The 22,622-nt window shown below is 42.1% G+C and overlaps 1 protein-coding gene across 2 annotated transcripts in view; it reads left to right on the top strand.

Moving 5' to 3' along the window:
* The window catches only part of Crp (transcription factor cropped), a 232,696-nt gene that overhangs the window by 1,720 nt on the left and 208,354 nt on the right, over positions 1 to 22,622 (top strand). The gene's annotated exons all lie outside the window — the stretch shown is intronic.

The raw sequence follows: 22,622 nt of genomic DNA on the forward strand, positions 1-22,622 counted from the left end.
TGTATATATTGGCAGGCTTGGCCGCAATCGTGACACAGACGCGAAACGCGTGCACAATACAAACAAAATCTTAGTATAGCCATCCCCTGTCTCTGTCCCACTCGACGGCCAGCTGTCGCGAAGCGAAGCCGGCCGGTGAGGCAAGCGCGAAGCCGGCCGGCCGGCACAATATCCTCTGTCTCTTTCACACGCTGCAATTACGCGAGATTCATTCGCCTCTCTCTCGAGCCGAATTTCATCGATTCCCGTTCTATTATCGGCCCCTTCGCGGTGCTTCGTTATCGGCGAGTCCGAGGGAAATTCATACCACCGCGTCGTGTCGAATTCTTGCCCACCACGCGTTCACGCCCAAACAAGCATGGCGCGGGGGATCGGACTCGAGTGAAATGCACCGTTCTACCGCTCAAACAGTAAATAGCGAGCAGGCTATTTTACGTCGAGCTCGTGCGTTCTATCGAATTTGCAACGAAATAGTACTTTACTGCTTTGGAATTCTTTTGGAATGGGGCTTCGGTATGCTGCTTTTCTGCTTCATCGTTGCGGAAATAGAAACACACTTTTGTTTGACGTAAACGTGGAGCGAGTAGGTTAATAGTAGAATCCAAAAATATCGTAGTTCTTCATGGTGTGTGAAAGTATTTATAGAAAAGTATCTGTATTTTAGAGTGCCGATTAATTTGAAGGGATATTATTTATTCACGGAGAGTCTTTAGACGTTCATGTGTTATTTTTGCTTAGTTTCGTCGTAGTTAGGTACTTCGATTATTTAATGGAATTTCGGGATTCGAAATAGAATGTTTTTATTTCAATTATTGAATTTGAATTATTCGGTCCTGAAGTTTTTCAATTAAATTTTAGATAATATTTTATTTGCCTACGCTTTGGTGAATACTGTTTCTTAAATACTTGTCCAAATTTTTCACTATTTCTGTTGGAATTTGGTTCTGAATTTGATGATATAATTTTGTTTTTATAGTATCGTAGGGAATATTAACACAACTCTAACGTCATTAGTAGTGTGAATGGTACTCGTATCTTACATGAAATTCAAGATATTCCTTAGGGTAACATTTTTCGAACTGTGTTCAGCTGAAATCTGCGGCTGTACTACGGTATGACCCAACCGCCGTAATGAACCGAAATTTTGAGGGGTTGGGCGGAAGGGGGAGAGAACCTCCAATATAAAATTTTAGCTTCGGGTATTTGTTAGTTTCTGAGATATTAATAAAAACTTTCAGCATGATACATTGAAATTTACCTATCCCCTCCTCTTCCCCTCCTTCCCAACTCTTCAAAATTTCAGTTCATTACGATAGTTGGGTCATACCGTACTATATCCAAATCTACAAGTTACTCTGTACATTTCAAGTTTAATAAAGTCTGATCAAGAAACTAGGCAGATATTTCTGTGTAGGTAGTCACTGGCATGCATTTTTCTCAGTACTTTCTAAATCTGGAGCGTGTAATAACTTCTAGTAGCAATAAATCTTCCGATCTGTTTCCTATTCGTTTCTATTTATGAGCACAGTTACAACTCACTAACTACCAAACACCATTCCATTTCTGCAAAAACGGAAACACAAACGCTGCCTCCTAAATTCCTTCAATTTTCCTTCATATTCTTCACAACATAAATAAAAAAATATTCACAGGACCCCAAGTAATAAGAACTTAAGTTTTCCTTCTTTAACCTTCAAATTCCATTTGGAAAATAATCCCCACTTTTATGACCCGCGCACGTAGCTCTTAAACATTCGCTCCCCATAAAAAAGGAAATTAAACTAAAATCCTAAAATTCGTTAGCGACGAAGATCGTTACCGCGCTTCGATGCATTCGGGGCGCAAAGAATTCCTACGGGCAAATTATATCGCGTCTGGGATAAATCATACCGGTTTTCTGCGACGACTCTGGCGGCGGCAAACGGCCGCTCGGGTGGGCGCGCAACCGTAGTCGCGATTAATCGTTTCTCGGAATGTTATCGCGAGTTGTCTAAACAGGTTTGGAATGCATGTACGGTACTCTGCAGCGTTTGTATCTCCCTGCTGGAACAATCGTTTTCTACGTTTCCCTCGTGACGGCCACGTCGGGCCAACAACGATGGCCTGTTGTGTCTATATACATACGCATCACGGTCACGATACGATCGAAATCGCTCGCGAAAAAGAAATATGTATCGAGCTCTCTGGCGCAGCCCCGAACAGCGAACTTGCTTGACCGTACACTCTTCCATTTAGGAGTCGCTTCTTTTCTCCCCCCCTCGTCCCCTCCCCTTTTTTCACCGTGCACGATTCTCAGAAACGTCTCTCGTAGCTTTTGTTTACATTCGTAGCGAACGGTGCGGAGCGAAGCGGTTTTCAGTTGCCCCGAGTTCTGCTGCCTGCGGTACGTAAGCGACGCGACGCGAGCGAACCAGCCTGGGCGAAAAAACAAAAGGACGAGGAAAGCCAGTTCCTTTGTATACGGCCGACTGACCGACAGAGACCTGGGTATATACTACGCGCGTTACGTAAAGCCACGTTTGTTGCACAATAATGGATTTCTATAAATAACTCGAAGCATGCCGCTCCGCCGCGATTTCTTGTTTACATACGCTCATCACCGTCCTGCCCCTCATTACGTTCGCTCGCGCAGAGTTTCGATCTATTGTCCGCGAGCGCCTCTTTCAACGGGAAAGGATCTATCAGGATTTGTCAAAAAATGCGCGAACCTCTCTTCTACGCTTAAGTCCTTGTATCTGTTGGTTGCGAGTTTGGTGGAATTCTATTTAGTCGATATATCTTGAATCTTAGGATTGGAAATAATTGTGTGAAAAGTGATATTGCGTTTATTATGGAAGGTGGATGTAAGGCACCATGTTAGTTTAGTGTTTGTCGCTTTGCATGACGAAGTAGTGGAATTTCAGAATTCTTATGCAGCGGAATAGAAGATTTATTCTAGGCTGCAGAGTTGTGCACAAGTTTTTTGCGATCCTGACACCGGTTTGTGTAAGAGGTTTCGGAGAAGGTGGTAGGAAATTCTTACGTCGCAATGTTTGGCCACTGTAGGAATGTGAATCTTCAAAATTGATTATTTTGAAAGTGAAGTGGTATATGATAAATATTTAGCCTGAATTTTCTTCATGTTTAAAACATTCCAGGCTTTTGACACTGCATAATCGTTACAAATTTTTCAAGACAAGAATATTCAAATTCATATCCTCGACTGAGCTGTCCCTTAAGGGGGCAGACCACTGTAAAAAATCGGAAAAATCGATTTTTTCGTTTTCACATTTTTTGAAAGGCATACGTTTCTAGAATGCTCTCTCCAGATTTTATGAAGAAATTCGCCAAATTGACGGAGATATAGTATATTCCGTGGAGCGGTATAAAGCGCGCGACTGAGCCGCGCGGAATTTTGAACGCGTTTTCCTCAGAATGGCATTTTTCAACCGCGTTAACAGTCCAGAGAAAACTGCGTCCAATTGACACGAGCAAGGGCATTTATTGTACGAAAAACCCGTCGCTATTACGTGCAATCAGTTTTTTTTCAATTAACGACCTGCTTCTATTGTTTCTATCAACATTTCCCCAATTTTGTGCCCCGAAAACATGACTTTTTTCAGTGGTCCGCCAATTTGTAATTTTTTGCTATTTTCACATTTTTTGATCGTCGCGTAATAGACGTAGGCTTCTAGTTTCTAAATGTTTTTGTCTTTTGGAATTCGGATTAACCATATGTCCCGGGCACTGTCAACGCGACAATTACGATTTTGCCGCAGCGTACATTTGAATAGTAACAGTACAGGAAACGGATTTATGAATTTGATTGAAAAAAAAAATTTTCTTACCCTTCGATATGTACATTATTAACTATACCAAGCAATACATTGATTTACTCGCGTTGTTTGGTTGAAATTAATTCCCGAAAACACCCTTTCATTTCGGACCGTTACAGCGGTCTGCCCCCTTAACAAGCTTTAAATGCTACTATTACTGGTCACGTGGTCACACGAAAGTGTGTACGGAAAGTCAAGCGACAAGTCGAGTCCAAATAATACGTGCCAATGCCTTCGTGACTCTGTATATATGTACGTAAAATTCGCAACTTGCATTACATTTAACGAGCCTCTGCAATTGCGTATGGTGATTACCGTCAATATTTCGATCGTACACAGAGTTTCTACCGTGGACCCGGCCACACGGCGCATAATACGCGATAATAAGCGAGCTAACTGAAATTACGCGACCGAGTATGGTGTAAGAAACGCTGAGCAGTGTACGCCATATAAAGATAGCTTGAATGAATCGGTCGTTGCGCCTGAGAACACGAAAAGATACATGTTGCCAGCGATTTTACAGACTATAAAGTTCTTATTGGAGGTATCGAGCGTAAATGATTGCGTTAATGCACGCGGTATACCTTACCTTCAGTTTCACCATGTACATTTGTTCCTTCGATTTGCAAATGACACGCTAAGTGAAGCACCCAAATATTCTCGTTATTCCCTAAAAAAATACAGAGATATGGAGAGGTCGAAATTTAAAGGTCATCGACATTTCGGCAAATGAAAAATGGAATCGTATTTTTATTCCACAGTAACCGGAATTTAGATATACGATTTTTATATAGATCTTCGTCGTTTTACGAATGAGACACGTAAGAGGTCGTCGCGCAATTTGGCGAAGCGAAGCGAATCGAAGAAATTAATTGTAATTAATTAATTGTCGCTGCGCTTCGGTCATCAATTGTTTATAAACTTTTCTCATCGCGTCGCCGCGCTTCGCCAAAATGCGCGACGGCCTACGAGGGGAAATTAAATGCAACGAAAGATAATCTTAAGCGAGGTACGACGCCACAAGTAAGAAGTAATCTTTGTTGTCGCGTTATCTGATTTTTCTTCGACGCTTAGATGCCGCGGAATACTTTCCAGGTTTTTTTTTTGCAAAGTGTTGCGAATTACGAGGAACAGCTTATTACGAGAAAGAACATCTGATACGTGTTTATCCGCTCATCGCGCGGTACCCATCGTATCAGCTGATTAAACGTCCCGCCATTACGTAATCCGCGCGATTGATACGCCGCCGATCGTGATAAATTTTCTCGCGTAGTTCATTTGGGCTCTACGCGAACGGAACGATGATGTAGGCTAACTAGCGGCGTCATTTCGTGCCGTAAATTTGCAAATTGGTCATGCGACTGTAGGCAAATATTGACCATCTAATTAATTCTCTTAAACTTTGCTCTGCCCCGTGCAATTAGAGGATCGCGTCTGGAAAATGAGGCAATCGATATTTCGAGAGCCACTGGCACGGCAAAACTTAAACGTTCCATCAAAATTCCGCGATATTCTACATTCAGTTTCTATAAATCCGTTTGTTGTACTCGGCTCTTCCTGCTGAATTTTCATATTTATTTGTTCCTCGAGAGAGGCCTTGTACTTATTTTCAGCAGTGTGGTAACATTCCACGCGACCATCTTTTTCCCCCAATATGATCTGACAGTTCTTATCGTATATAATCGCTCCAAGTCACTTTTCTGTACACCTCGTTTTTTTTTTATAATAATCGTAAGTTCACAAGTTCATGAGTTTAGAGATTGCGGCTGGTGTCGAACTCACGTGTGCATTTCAAAGTCCATCCCCTTTTTTTCTCGTGACCAGCGGTAATATTTGCGAAGTTCTCATTCTACTTTAACTCGATATTTAATTAACGGAAAGAAGTTTAGACCGCGTAGGTAGTAAAATCGCCATTTACGTATCTCACAAGGGAAGATCCCGAACCCGGAAATTCAAAAAATTCTAAAACTTCGTGAATATGTAGGGGAAATCCCCCTGATTACAACGCAATTTTTGTTTGCTGCCCAAATTCACTCTAACGGGGTGTAATTAACCCCTGAAGATCCGGTTATTTTCCGATTTTCTGTTACAACTCGTGAATTGTAAAATAATTTTCTTACCATATGCTAGATCTACTTAAAAGAAGTAATTTTTGTCTGGAAACTTTTTCTCTATCTCTTATACTTCGCGAGTTACAACACAAAATCGGAAAGTAGCCGAATTTTCGGGGGTTAATTTCACCCCCTTCGAGAGAATTTGGGCAGCAAACAAAAATTGCGTTGTAGTCAGGAGGAAATCCTCTACATATTCAAAATGTTTCAGAATTTTTTGAATTTTTGGGTTCGGAATCTTCCCTTGTCAGATTTTAATATTCGAAATTTAATAGTCTATCATACCTTTCTCAGTGGTTCCTATATTTACTTTCTCGGCCCTCCCCTGCAGACGTTCGTCGAAATAATGCATTCGCTGATACTTTGATCGTTTTCTCACCGCGCAGATTGCCCTTAAAACAAACAATTAGGCGGGACGAGCACGCACGAAACACGTAGAGTGGAGTTCACCCTCCAATGACCTTGAGGATCTGAATTTTTGCTCCAACTCTCCTGTTGAAGAGTAAGCATCCTTGTGGAACGAGTTCATATCCATACAGAGGGTGGCCTGTTATCGATGCTACAACTACGAATCGAGTAATTCTTCACGAAAGCCTATGTTCGAAATTTTAATTTGGCAAAAACAGACTTTTCAGATATCTTGAAGAAGCATATCGTCGGTGATACTGCAACACCGCGTATGAGCAGTTTGTAAATACCGCGGATCTACAAAAGTAGCAAAATTAAGATTTCGCGCCTACGGTGGCCAAGCGCTGTTTCACTTTTTTTAAAAGTCACACCATGCGAAACAGCCAATAGGAAGCCGCCTTTTTACCAACGGAACCAACCAGCAGGTTCAAGGATACCGTGAATCTGTCTCTCATAGCAAGTTGGCGGCAAAACCGCGCATTTACAGAGAAATCAGGCGAAGTGACGGCACGTTTGGTGCGTGAAAGTGACTTTACACAGAAATCAAGCATTTTTACGATGAATTGATGTTACTATTTATTACAAGGCGTGCTAAAACTGACCCAAAAAAATTCAGTCAAAGAAATCCCTTAAAATAGCTGAAATATTAAGTTTTTAAATATTAATTTTTTCTTCCTCCTGTAAAATCGGTAAAATCCACCAAAATCGGCGTTGAAAATTGATCGAAGAATCGGCTTGCATTTTCGAGGCCGATTTTCTCGGGAACAAAGCGGCGCCGAAAAAAAAAATTCATCCCGCAATGTCGACTTGTTTTTCCATGATGAGTCACCCTCCAATCGGGTTGCGCCACCAATAACGGAGCACTACGTGTAAAAATAGAAAAGGAAACGCGTACCATCCACCCGCCATCGCGTAGGTTTTCCGCGCGCGCGTTACAAGATAAAAATTACTGTCGCTCGATGCCCTATCGATTTTCCTTCGGTATTTACGTCGGACCCCCTTTCGTGCGTGTGCGTGCGCGGCACCGCCTGTTCTCTCGCCGTGGATATTATCATCACATCGTTTATCAAGCGTTGGGGAATGAGAGAGGCATCTCGCTCGGCCGATGGCGCTTTTTCGTCCGCTCGGTTTGCGCGACTTAATAAATCGGTCGAGCCAATCCTGACCACGGTCAACGTTGCTTGCACGGTATTATCGTACGCAGCTCACATTTTATGCACGTAACACGCGCACCTATGCCTGCACGCCTATCTGTGCTGCAGCGTCACCAGCAGGCCGGGATAGAAGCCGCAGATAGAAAGAGAGATGCGAAGAGCAAGAGAGGGAATCTTGGATTGCGTATTACACTTGCGCCGAGTTAAGGCGGAGGCACACGTATCAGTTCGGCGACGGCTGAGCGCCGACAGTGTCGGTGTGGTCTCATTGTGCTGGCGTCAGTAACTGCTACAGGCGAGCCTGAACAGCTGCATTCGGAAAGCAGGGAAACGATATTTTTCACCACCGACACTGACGGCATTCAACCGTCACGCAACTGACATGTGTGAATCCGCCTTTAATCTACGTAGGTAGGTGCACTTGCACTTAACGCGACCTTACGTACGTTCCACGGCGTTACGGTTTTTCCGGAGATGGAGGGATTGCATTCGTCACTCACAAGGGAACATCTCGAACCCGGAAATTCAAAAATTCCGAAACTTTGTGAATGTGTAAGGAATTTCCTGCTGATTACAACGCAATTTTTGTTTGCTGCCCAAATTCACTCTAACGGGGTGTAATTAACCCCTGAAAATCCAGTTATTTTTCGATTTTGTGGTATAAGTCGTGAACTGTAAAATATTTTTTTTACCAAATGATAGATCTAATTAAAAGACGTAACTTCTGTCTTGAAACTTTTTTTCTATTTCTTACAGTTCGCGAGTTGTAACGCAAAATCGGAAAATAGCCGAATTTTCGGGGGTTAATTTCACCCCCTTTGAGTGAATTTGGGCAGCAAACAAAAGTTGCGTTGTAATCAGGAGGAAATCCCCTACATATTCAAAATGTTTCAGAATTTTTTTGACCTTTCGGGTTCGGGATCTTCCCTTGTCAGTTATGGGTCCATCACTTCATACTTCGCGTTATTCCTAATGGTTAACGCGTTCCGTGCCGCGCTATTTTTGGGCGACTTGTCATTCAGGTCGCGTGTACCACCGATTGGTTCAGTGAAATTAGACGGAAATATGGCCAATCTACGGAATAATTCGCTGCAAGCTAAATTTTGGCATGGGTCTTTATTTGGTCGTTTTAAGCGGTTATACTTAGTCAGGAGGCTGAAAAGAGGCGAATGTTTGTGTATTTTTTTTTAAAAAGCGGAAGGATATATTTTTACAGAACTTTTTGCACTTAAAAGAGCAACATTTAAAGTACATTTGGTAATTTTTTTGTACAGACATATTTACGTTTATAATAAAAATTAAACGACATCCAAGAAGCTTTTTAAAAACGGCGAGCAAGATATCTGAAAAACTACTGCATCAATCTTTCTGAAATTTTGTGGGCTTATTTTTTATATAAAAATCTACTGAATGACGGAGAGGTTTTTTCCCCATTGTATAGTTTCGATTTTATCAACGAAAAACAGCCATTAGTGATAACCGTGAAGTCATTTGTTTATAGACCATTAGGTAATAATACAAAATCATTTTTTCAACAAAAGAATTTTTTTTGAACAAATCAACATACGTTTCTTCAATTTTGGTTCTATTTTTGTTTTTTGGCTTTTTTGCCTTATTTCTTAGGCTATACTAATCAGCTAGAACGAGAGTGAGTACTAAAACTTCAGCAATAATCAAAATATTTAACATTAACGCGTCCACTCTAGAGTTAACATCGTTCCTTATTATTGTTTTCTTATTATAAGTCCTTTGGAGGGGCACTGCGAGTTCGACACGATGATTCCTACGGCAGTCAACCTGTTCTGGCTGTAATTGTGAACGCCCCGTCTCGTGGATGGCACTTCGCGAACAAAGAAAATGGGAAATATGGACGATCACCACCGTGACTGTACGAGAATAGTTGAAAAGTATCGAGTTATTATTTACATACATACATATTCATGTCGCTGTCCAAAGGTTTGAACATTCGTCAAAAAGCCTGGCAATATTTTTGACACGCTCATTGTGGACGGATGTTGCGGGCGCACGATAAGGGGCACGAAATTCGCGCTTGTGTTTTTCGCGATCGTGGTTAATTATAGAGCCGAGTGAGACGAGATAACAAACTTAATTGGGTTGCCTGATATCTGCCCCGGCGACAATCGGATCGGATCCAAAATCCGTAATGGACCAAATTCAATTTAACAAAGTAGCCCCGTACGAAATCACCCCGCGCTGGTGCTGTAGAATCGAAATAATTTACCTCCGTCACATGTAAACCCAAAGCGCGCGTATGCAACACAAATTATTATCTTCGTCGCATTCGCGGTTTGACCAGCGGCACGTAGAATCAAACATACATAGCATCGGATGCGTCTAACAAAATACACCCTGGGAAATAACTCTGTATGAATAAAATCGAGATTCGTCTGGTACGCCTCGAAAAATACGAAGCTCGTACAAAATACGAAATCATCGCCGAGGCGTTAAATTGAGAATCTCGATTCCAAAGAGCCATCTGAGCAATCATACCCGAGCCGCTGATAATACCACAAATTGTACAAATAGAATCCTTATTACAGAGATTAATGACGCTGCGCGTTGGTAGACTTTCGAGAACGCGAGCGCGTAATATCAACAGTAATAAATATCGGCAAACACGATACCAGTGATATTATCCGCGAGAGTAGAAGCGTAACAAGAATTTACATACAGAAATGGTTAAATATTGATTGAAATGATTCCTTGCCAAATTATCGCCCAAACACGTGGCCTTAGCGACGCGCATGCGTCGCCGTTCCCGCGCGCTTTGCCGTAATTCGTGCATTTGCGATGCATTTCCAAAGTAGAACGGTGTGTTGCGTTTATTGATTACCGATTGTTTCGAGCGAGGGGCAGCGTTACCCGTGAATGCATAATATCGCCGCCTGGTTTTTTGCACCGCGAAAACAGGCACGATGACGCGTCGCGCGGCGTCACGTCATTGCACTGCAAAATCTCGGCACTTGGCTGGCCTCGTCTAGGAATGGACTTAACACTTACTGGAACGGTATATTTTCAAATCTCGTTACCCAGCCGTACTTACGGCCAAGGGTTAAGTCGCGCGAACATTCGCGCCGCCCGTTTTCTACGACGCTTACGGCCGCTAGGAAGCTACACCACCGATTACAAGTGTCTGACTACCCGCGTGCTCCTAGTGTTACAAAATAGGCCCGACATTTTTTAATAATATATTCTTCGTAAAATTTTGGATAATCATTTGTATGGATTTATATGAATTAAGAGAGTACAATGAAGTGGCATTAAATCGTTAGAAAATGTTTCCTTCGAGTTTCCAGTTTTAATATTTTCATAGATACTTGCAAGGGGAGGACACCATGTGGTAGACACTGTTTTTGACGAGCCTTAGCACAATGGATCTATGTCGAAAATAAGTAATTAGGTGTCCGAGCGTTTCTGCCAAAGGGCCTTAATATTAGAGATATTAACATAGAAATTATTAAAAATTTCAGTGGCCGTGGGGTGTTAATGGGTAAAAATCCCACAGTACCCTGGCGCCCGTGGGAGATTCCCTTCTGGAGGCGTCGGGGTGCCTTTTGAAGATTTCCCCAAGTTAAAAAAAAAATTATAAAAAATAATTTATAAAAAAAATTTATAAAGTTTTTTTTCAACGTGGAGACATTAGATGACGTTAGCCGCGCGAGCACGAAAATTTTCAATAACATATTCCTCGTAGAACTTTAGAAATTAATTTAATTTAAATAGATTTTGTCGAATGAAGATATTAGCATGGAATGACATTTTTTCCAACGTTAACAAAATGTTTTCCTCGACCTCCCGTAATTTTGTGGTTACTCAAATGCAGAGATGGGCAAAATTTTTATTTAGAAGTTAAAAAATGATTGTCGAATTAAAAATAACTGTAATCGTCAAATAATCTAAAGTTAAAGTAACTTTTATATGATCTGTTATTTATATAAATAATTGGTGTTATTCAGTTAATGCCCAACCCTGCTCAGATGTCGGTAGCCATTCAGCCACTTTACATAGCTACATGTATTGGGTTGTTATTTCGATCGATACGTGATTTCGTTGCACGCGTATTTGTGATGCAATTGACGTTTCGTATGAATCAGCTGGTGCACGTTCAATGGAACACGATATTAACGAGTATTTTTGCTCGTGGGTGTTCCTTGGGTGTAGGTGTCAATCGTTCAATTGGGACTGAAGCTATTTCCGTATTTTCTAACTAGAATGACATGTAAATACATGTCATCTACGTAGCACCGAGACTTTGGTAAATATATTTAAACGACCTACTTTTAGTCTACCATACCTTTAATTTAAATATTCTACGAGCTTGCAGTTACTCCAAAATAGTGTAGCTAGACAAATATAGTTTTGTTAATAAAAATATGCATATATGTACGTACATGGAAATTCTCTAGTGATTTATGATGCATAAAGAGATGATAGTGTCAGTGGTTGACTCACTTCGTCGATTGAATGAGTGCGTGGAAAGATCCCTCTTTCGTTCTTTACTTTCCCCTTTTTTCCCTGAGCACGTATCAATGATAATGAGTTATCTCTACATCCTTTTAACAGCATCTATCTGGCACAGAGGCTTCTGGCCCACGAAAATTAAATACGATTCTTAAAATGTATTTCTCTGTTGATTTCGATAAGGCGAGTATAATTCGTTCAAAGTACCATTGATTAAAATGAAGCATCAGCTGGGGCAGTGATTAAAGGCCATATTCACATAACACATCTTTATTCCCATCATAATTTCTTAAGCGTCGGTGCAGTGATTACACAACAGTTTTATATTCTCCTTTGAATGCGCAAGTCACTGTAGAAAGTAATAAGTTATTGTCACTGGATTGCTAACGTATCCAAGCCAAGGAATCGCTAACTCAAATTTCTTCCTCGCAATTAATTACCAGGATAAATACCATGTGCTGTTTCATTTAATTATCTTCAAATGTTCAACAAAACCATTTTTTTTCTACACCCACATATATATTATTTAAATAAATATTTATCGTTATAATGAATGCATTAACTACATAAAGAATGTCGTCTCGTTTGGTTGGGGCAGCGTGCGTCGCACATAAGATCATTCGGAGTATAAAAAGTCGAATCTTAATTAAGATGCGTGTAAGCATATCGACGAGAATAGACGAACGTGGTATTTTTATATCCTTTTCCCACCCGAATTCTTTGGATTTCCTTTTTTTTATCTCGCCGTAGTAGACAGCTAAACTGCGAAAATGGCCTCTGCAGTCTTGAAACGCCTTCCAGTTCTGGAGCCTGCCAGAGCAGACAACAATGGTTTCTCTGTTGACCTCTTACGCTCCACATATCCACTGTGCACCGCAAACTCATGTTACATGCACATGTGTGTGTAGGTATTACTCATGGATAGAGGCGAAGGGACCAACATCAGACAGGTATAGTGCCCCTGTCTGACGCCCTTCTCTTTCTTTTCTTTTCGAGTACGTTCGCGCGTTGCTACCAATGTCGCTTCATAATCCTATCCTTGAATTTTTTATCGAAAATCTCAGCCACGCCATTTAAGTATTACCTAAGTCTGATCCATGCACACAGGGAGATAATAATGTATGAAGTAAATGGACGTACACGTTCGTTCAAAAATCTTAGGATAATTGTTATATTTAATATAATTATTTTTGTAACGTAAACCCAGCTGCGGATCGTTAAAGTCGCTTATTTCTTTTAAATAAAGGTATTTCCTCTACTAATTCAAATTTCGTTCAAAATGAAGGATCCACAAGGAAATGGTACCACCCCGATGTTTTTACTGATTTTAACAATTTTTTCCTGTGGAAATTCACGCATTGTTTTTAGTATAACTTTTATATTCGTAGTGTGATAGAGCATACACAACTGAACAATTTTTATATTTAAAGTTTTGTTCTATTTCGCACCGTTACAGAGTTAAAAAAAAATCGCGATAACATTAAGGGGCTGATTTCACCCTTCCAGAGTAAATTTCCACAGAAAGTTTCATTAAAATTAGAATCTTCGGGTCGGGGACGTTTTTTGCCATTTTACGTACTTTCGAACGAGAAGGGAAGGCCAGTTATTCGCGCAGTTTACTAAAAACGTCACCCAAGTTGCCAATACATAAACCCACCAATGGGTTTCGCTCAGAGAAAGGAGAAAGCTTCAGCAATTCTGAATAAGCTCAGTCGAGTGCCAAAACCCGCCAAAGTCGACGGTGTACCTCCTATACGCTTGAGAACCGTTTTAATACCTGCGCCGTATTTTTTCACTGACCTGGGGGTTAACAAAGACCCTGCGCCCTGCAGCTACCTGGGCCTCTAGCTGCACCCAAACCGAGAAGAATAAGCACGCCAGGTTTCACTTTGTTCCCTGACCTTCCACCAATCCGAGGAAGCGCTTCGAAAACGCGATTTAGGCGGTGCACAATACGAAAAGCCCGGTCCCCTGCCATTTACGCAGGAAGGTTCTTACCCGGAGACCTTTACCTTCTGCGCGCTGTCGCTTCCTTGCTTTCTCTCGCGCTCAAGGACCTTCCTCCTGCGAATCTTTCATCTCGTCTTTCCTCTTCCGCGCCCCGTCCCCACGACTCTGGAGTTTGAACATTTTCAACGTCCAAGGCTCAGCTCCTTTTGCATTCACCAATTCCATCATGCTGCTCGAATGCGCGTTACCGGGAATAATTTGCGACCGTGGCTTCGAATTTTCTGTTACTTCTAACACGCGGGAAGTATTGTGCAGAATCTGGAGAATTCTGTATACGTGGCGGGACGAATGGTTTTGATTTCCAATATTTTCGTCGATACGTCGGCTTTGCTGGATTTATACGCACTTCCACGCCTTCACTATTGACAGTAGATTTTTTTTGGGAGTCAGTTTGGTGGAGGCGATTAGATTGGAATTTATATTTGCTTGAGTGTTAGATAAATAATTGAGAGAATTCGTCAATAATGATAAACAAGGCTTACGATACGGGGTTAGTACTTCTTAGTATTTTGTTGGTCGACGAGACACTCGAACGCTGTCAAAACTCACGTTTAAGAAGTTATGCCTATCTGTAAGGTCTGATAACACAAGTATTTTCGGGATTTTTTTTTAAACTTGAATAGGGGAGAGCGGGGACAAACGTAACACTTGTTACATTCGGCCTAGCTGCCAATTACCTCTCACAGATATAAAAACGAAAATTATGCCTTAAGATGGTGTGTTTCTTGGTCTATCCTTTGACCACAAATTCAGCCTTCCATGATAAGTAGTCAAAGAGTTATGGCAAAGGGTTTGTTAAAAAAAGCCTTCAAATTTTTCCCTCAAAAGTTCTCGAATATACATTTTTTTTCAGACCTGCTTTGAAATCTGAATTCTTGGCAATTTTTCTAAATTTCACCACACGCGTATCGTGCACGGTAGCCAAAACATCCGAAAATAAAAAACCAATCTACTTGTACCACTTTTTCTTCACTCAAATAGAAACAGAATTAAAAATTTATTCTACGTTTCTCCACCTGAAGCGATTTTTCACTTTTATAACTGTCCCCAACATTTCAAACCGTAGCTCTACCCCCCCCCCCCAAATTTCTATGAGCTACATTATCTTTTTGGATTCTGACAATTTAAACACTCAGCGCACCTGAGTGTTCCTCGCACGCATCACGTGCCCTGAATGAATGCATATAGTACCGAAAGGGTAAACAGCAGTCATCTTGATGATTATTTAATCAACGATCCGCGATACCTAGAGCGTGACGTTTCGAATGACGTCAAGAAAATAGACGCGCGATACGGAGAAAGAAAGGAGAGATGAGGATTCTTACAATCTGACGCGGTGTAGAAACTACCAGCTGTCATTGGTGGTCGCGTGGCCTCGTCGAAATCCGACAGCTGGTCGACTCGCATCGTTTCACGCGTCAGGGCACTCGCATTCCGATCGTCATCGATATAAATTGTCATTGTTTTCGTCGCGCAGGTGGTGCACCAGCCGATTAGCAGCCCGGTGTTTTGTATATGCACATACAGAGGAGGGTGTCTGCATTGGAATAGGTATCAGGACGCGCGGAGAGTCCTTGCCGTTTCTGACAGACTCGTTCGATTATCCGTCGAGGCAGCGACCGCAGCCCACGCTGTCGCGCTCACTTTTATTTTTGTCCGGTGGGACAGAGATTTTTAAAGTTCGAACTTTGCGGAGAAAATCATGCGCGCGAGAAGCAACGCAATTTGTAATAGGAATAATAAGTTACCTTCACGTCTGCGTACTTAGAAATTGCAGTACACACTACAGAGTACAAAATCAACCACGAATCAACTTCGTTGACCCAGCGTGCGATTTCCCAATGACGAGTTAACTCGTCTCCGCCACTTAACAGGTTAATTGTACCCCGTCATCGCGAACATCCAATAATTCAGTGAAACAGCCAAACAATATCTCCGGCACTATCTAGAAACGGAACCACAGGTAGTAACAAGTAGTTGCAGTGAAGCTATTCAACAAACTTTCAACTTCGGTTTTCTCCCAAATGAAGCCCGACGCAAAAAGATCTGTGTCTCCGAGCTTTCGACTCGGCTTTCCCATTTCCAACGCATTCCAACCCACTTCCCGATACGCTAAAGTCTCCAGCAAACTACACGCGCACTCGACGCCTAAGTATCCTCAGACAAACGTCTCGTTGGTTTTATTCAAGCGGCACGGAATGCGCGCCCATAAATCAAGCGTATTAATAGAGTGTTGCAGCAGCAGCAGTAATTAAGGGTTAAGAGAAACGTAACCGTGGGGGGCTAGCGCTTTCATATTTCTTCCTCTCATCCAGCGGAGAGTAGTAACGGAATGTCGATTGAGCTCGATACGCTTCTCTGTTATAAATAGCCTAGATGGGATCTGTACGCCGTGCTCTGGCCAGCTGAGTGATTAAATAATAAAAGTAGGAAGTCAATTTAGCCCGATAGGATTTCGCGGATATAAACTGGCGGCGGCGTCCCGAGCGGGCGAAGAAGAAGAGGAGGAAGACGAAGAAGAGGCACGTAGACTCGACGTGGCGCCCGCTGGCCTGTACCTTACGTCACACAGCTAAATATATGCCTGGCTGTTCCCAATCTCATTCCCATTCTCGTTCTTCATTCCATCCTGTGTGAGCTAACACGACAGCGGGCATCCTTACTGCCAAAGACATCCGCGAAATTGGCCTCCATCTTTAACCCTTACGTCGCCCCTGTCCCGTGGCTCTGTAACGCGATCTCGCCAATCATCGAGCGATGCACTGCATACTACGACCTGTGCAAACAGCCTTCCGACGTAGCCTGACGAGCTTCGGATGCTGCTGTCGAATTGTCCTCGATGATGCACCTTGTGTGTCCCCTTTGGTTCATTGCTGTGGTTGGGAATGGAACTGGGTTGTACAGCTGGTGTGGAATTCTTTTAGAAAGATGTTTTGTTTATACAAGCGTTAGGGCACCTGCTGTATTTGAAGAAAATTCCACCGCTTTTGCTCTCCTTTTTTCTTTCACTTTTCTTCGTTTTTCTGGAACAGCTGGCTTTATTGGGAAGACGTTGACGCATACCTAAGGGATGATTGGAATATGAAGAAGTGCATTTTCCTAATTTCAATGAAAGGGGTTAGGTTTTCGATTAAAAATCGCCAAGCTGATCATTTGTTACAGTTGAAAGCTGAAATTATGGATTACTTGTTAGAAAATTTAATATAAAATCTCGGTATTCCACATAAATTTTGCAATGATGTGAGATATTATATTCTTAGGAATATTTTAACGTAATCCTACAGCAATTTCTTACGAGTCCTTCAGAGTTAACTGTAACTCCTACATTATTTCAGAGCGTATCTTAAGGAGAAGTTAAATGAAATTAAATTATCCGCCTTGGGAGCAGATTGCAACAATGTTGGTTAAAGAAAGTCTGTAGGTAAGCTTCATTCTTAAGGATGGTCACTAAATTCTGTTGTCATGTCTAAAATAAGGAACAATGAGTCGGTCGAAGGAAGAGTCCAGGACAAGGAGGGAGGGTCATGGGTTGTACTGTTCCCTTCTGGTCTTGTTCTTGATTCTGTTAACATCTGTCGCCGACAGCTTCGTTTCTAGAAAAATTCCCTCGCAGCAGCGGCAGCTGCTGCTGCTGGCAGCAATTTTTACGCTTATTCGCTCCTATTTTTTCCTTTGAAGCCACGCTGGCCAAACGGCTCTGTAATGAACTGCAATCGAATGTATCGTGACAAAATGGCCAATCTTCGGTCTCCATTCCCGGAGTAATGTGGAGTCTGAAAGAACAACGAGCTTGATATGGTCCTTTAATACGAGGAGATTATAGTCATTCCAGAGGGAGAAGTTTATCCACGACTTCGATTAATCTTTAGTGTAGGTATAAATACAAGAATGGACAGATTTTAATGATCGTGGTGTCTGAGCATTATTGTAGAAATCAGTGCAAGAAATTAGGCTGGGATGATTTTTTAATTCTTCCATATGCAAATACCTGAACACTCAAGTATTTGAATACTTATAACATGAATTATGTATCGAATTCTTTAAGTTAATTTTGACAATTTTACTCGGATTCTAAAATATACAAAAGAACATCCATACCTACAATACTCTAACATCAGATTATTCAAATACTTCTAATTAAATAACAAGCTCGTTAGGGTGATTAAGAGAACGAAAACTAGAAATTCACTGCAGCTGCGAAATTTATTTAGGTATTTCTCCCTCAAAAATCCTTTAATAAACCCTCGATTCTTTGACTTTACTCCAACGTGATCGTTCCTGATCAAATTCTCATTGAAGAACCGCGAGTCGAATGAAACGAGACCGTCACGGGAAATAAAACGAAGAGAAGGCAAAGGGAAGATAGGTCTCCATTGTGCGCTCGCTGGGCTTCGTTCGTAGGGAGAGGTTTCCCGTGGTTGGATAGATGGCTAGGGTGTTCAAACCCCCAACGTAAACCCACTTACACACGCAGACGTAGGGACCCTACAGGCATATCCGTACGCACTTATACAGGCTCGTTCATGACCATTCGGAGAGCAACACACAGTGTTCCCCTGTTCTATCCAAACTTGGCCTTGAGTCTATATACCGGGTGGTTGGAAAACATTTCGCCATTTCCTAAATTTACTTGCGTTTTGATCGTGTTTTTGGATGGTAGAACTGCGAAAGTACCTATTGAGCACTCTAATTGATATGCTACTATCTTAAATCGAATATTTCCCATTACATTATTTTTTTATCTTGAAATAGTATTCGATTGAGTGAATTTTCGTTATGACGAAGAGTTTTGTATAATCTAAATTTTAAGTTGCTGACTATTATTCTTATACACCTGGTTTATCTTCGATTTGTTTTGTCTCAGCAATTTTCACTAAAAGTTATATTTCTCGGACAATTTTAAACCATTTAAATTCGACTTTTCGTCGAAACCCGGAGTCATATATTTGCATAGAACTCTTCGCGTCTAACATCCACTCAACATACCTGTCCACCGCACATCCATTTCCGAAACATGCAGCCAGCTCGGAAATTCCCCGAGCCAAACTCATCTCTATTGCCCAAATCACCAGACGTCCCAAAAACATGCATTCGCTTACACCACAAATCCCACGCGAAGGAAAAAAAATTGCCAAAGACCGAGCAAACCCAAGCATATACACCGTTGCCTGTAACAATTATCACACCTGGCGTTTTTACAGAAAATGTGTTATTTACTGCGGAGTGAATACTTTTTACTACTTTTAATTTAAAATGCCAAATGACGTAAGATTTGTCAGAGTTCTTCAACAACCTTCTCCACAACTATTCCGCGCAGAGTAGGCGCCAGGAATACTTATAAACGGCGGTGCGCCTCAAAGAATCTTATAAGAAAATCCATTGAATCGGAGCGATGAATGATCGCGTTGAATGCCGCCGGGACGCGAATTTACACGAGTTTTCGCGAACCTTGACCCGCGGCTATCGCGGACACGGCGACACCGTCGAACCGTGTATTTCCATTCGCGCGAGTATCAATCGGGAGTGGCGGAACGCTGGAGCGAGAAACCGAGCCAGCCAGCCGCAACTGGCACGTCGTTTCGGCCGCGTTCCATTGATCCCCGGCGAGCCGGAGGGCCACCAGTGAAAAGTCAGGCCACGAGGCGAACTTTCGAGTAGCTCCGGCGCCGGCCGCGCGGGCGCCTCTTTTTCTGTCGAGTTTTTTTTTTAGAGAGCCGAACAAGACGTCCTTTCCGGTCGTTTCCTAGTTGCTCGCAGCTGATAGGCAGCCAGAGATAGCGAGGCTCGTGCGAAGGCACCGGTAACAACCAGCTGAGTGGCGCCAGCCATCAGCTGTTGGTGACTCAGGCGAGTCGAGCCGACACGCACACACGTAACCACGCGATCTGTGTGTCTGCGGCTACTCTATCACTAGCACAGGAAGGCGCTTGCGCGAAAGAGTAACGCCACGCGTTCGTGGACGGAGATGGTTGTTGGGATCTCAGGCTCGGAAATTTTTTCGATGATTTCGGGATATGAGGGGCTGGAGATCAGTGGATGCTGGGGGTTCCCGAGTGTTTTGGACGCTCTTGCAAGTCCCGAGTGTGATGAATAGTTGGGGTTCGGTTTTGAGGCAGTTGCTTTTGGATGGAGAGGTCCAAGTTTGTGTAAGTGTTCATTCTTTTGATGTGGGATGATCTGTGACTTTAACTTGTTAAAGCCGGGAATCCACCGGGAAGCTATGCTATGCTATGCTACGTTTAAAAAAAATTAGCTTCAACACATTCTTATGGAACCGTTTCCACCGAAAGCTTCTTCATTGGGGAAATTAAGTTAACTCGTTCTTACTCGTCTTGAGTACAGCTTAAGGGGCGGAGAATCGTATAGTACAGTGATATACTTAATTCTAGAAAATACTAACTCTTGCAATTTTATAAAATGTAAGAACATTAGTATGCTACCTTAATTTCAATTTCTGGGTGCCTGAACGGCGTACTCGAAGTGCAATCGGTTAAAAGTAACCCTGATTAATTGCTCGAACGTTCGTTGGTTCACGAAATCATAAACGTGTCATAGATATAATGATTTCGTACCACAGCATCCCATTTCGGTATCCACGATACGCAGAGTTTCCTGTAGTTGTGGGGGATTGAAATTTTCGCACCGCTTAGCGGTGGCTCGTTAACCAAGTGGCTGGGGATTATGTTTACCCCTTTCAAAGACGAATATATAAGGTCTGCGATGAAAAGGGAGGTAGCCACCTACTTGGTCGACCTACTTCCACGAGACTGATCCAAGCGAGCGCAGCGGGTATCCGACGAACAAGCTGACGTCACGGCAGCCAGCCATCCAGCCAGCAAGCGTACCAGCTGATCTAATGTAACCATTCGATGGGAGAATGCCATGTGGAATTCTAGCTCGTGGACCACGTGTTATTATACATCCCTCAGGAAGTCCATCGATTCCATCAATTTTTCATGAGTCTGGGACTTATCAGGATTCTCAAGGTTCTTCCTCGACGTTCCTTCGTGCCATTTCCCTCCTCTCTTGCCCCCGCTGATCCTGTACAAGCGCACACCTCCCAATCTTTGGCCCATTTGTGAACAGATTCATTCGTCTATAAGAAAGTGATTTTAACACTTCGACGGGCGCACGTTTCTTTAATCATTCAACTATTCATCGGTCTACGAACACCATCAAAACGGATATAAGTATTTGAATGGTACATAGTTTTGTTGCTGGTAAATATCACACATGTGCAATCTATTTCTTGAGTTCACGGAAAGTAGTAAATGAAAATCGAGAAATCACGCATGTGCAATTTCAATTCTGAGAATAATTCAGTTTTACTTTATGTTTGTCACAGATAAAACCGTGCCATTTAAAGATATCTATTTTATTTGTAATATTATGTTTGGATGGTTTGTAAAAGATCAATGAAAGATCGGGAAACTTCAGAGAAATCGTCTAGCGTTACCTTCGATTTTTCACCCGTTTCAATCACTGTCCTCCATAAAATATGTGCACTCAATTTTCTTAGTTGGTGATTCATGACTTCAAGAAAATTCCTTTGACATTATAATTGCCCTCGTTTCCGATTCGCGGTACAACAATCATTTTCTGGTCGATAGTACTTATGTAGCAGGTGTAAGTACGTTGACCTTTCATTGTCATGAAAAGCAGCCTGAACAGTGGTTTCTAGTTCATTCAAATGCTTGGATCCTCGCTTCGTCGCCGTCCTATTCAGTGCACTATCTTTAGAATTGATTCCTACAACTCTTCCACGTGAACTTAGTCCATAGGAGTTGCAAAGGGTCAAAGTTCGTGGCCACTTATCCAACCCTAGTCTGGAACAAGGTAAAGCTAAATATTTAACCGACTCATTATCGTGGGGGTATAGTCTCTGAGTAATTAGTGCTTACTGGAACTTGTCAACTCGAGAAACTTAACCGATCATTAGGGATTAAAGGGATACCTACTATTAATTTCACATTAGTTTCATTGATCCAATTCAAACGTGAAACTAGTTCTGAAATTAATTTCTCCCAGTCTCGTCGAAAAGTTCACCTGCAATGCACATATGTTTTTCGTTTTAAAAGGTGTACTTCGTTTCATTTCGATAAGCTTTATCGTTGCAGGGCATTTTACACCGTATATTAGGCATATGCATACGGGTCTATACTCCGTTTCTATTATCATCGCGCTGTGAACGAATCTTTCCAGAGAACGGGGCACAAGGTCACGGTCTTTCCCTGCTGACTCATCTCACATCCGCCATCCCGATCTTGTCTCTCTTTTCCCATCCTCTCTCACCCAGGTCGTCTGTGTAATTTTACCAGATGTTCCTCACCGTTGTGTCAGTGCCATTCGTTTTCCCGTCCTCCTTTCTTTTTGTCTTTCCAGACGCGAAACATTCATTTCTTCGTTTCTCAACTGTTCATTGTGTCTGCCGCCATAAGGATACATCACTTTGCGGAGTTAATCTTCCTTGAAACGCCTGGTCTCCTTTTTTAACCGAGGCTCGGTCTTCGCGAAAATAATCTATTTTTAACCGAACTTTCAAGTCACGACTTTTCTTATTTCAAATAAAAGTACGACGAAGCTTATCACTACCCGAAGGTAGAAAATTATTTTGCTACTGAAGCGAAGGAACCGAAATGTTC

The sequence above is a fragment of the Andrena cerasifolii genome, chromosome 3, assembly GCF_050908995.1.
Source record: "Andrena cerasifolii isolate SP2316 chromosome 3, iyAndCera1_principal, whole genome shotgun sequence".
NCBI lineage: Eukaryota > Metazoa > Arthropoda > Insecta > Hymenoptera > Andrenidae > Andrena > Andrena cerasifolii.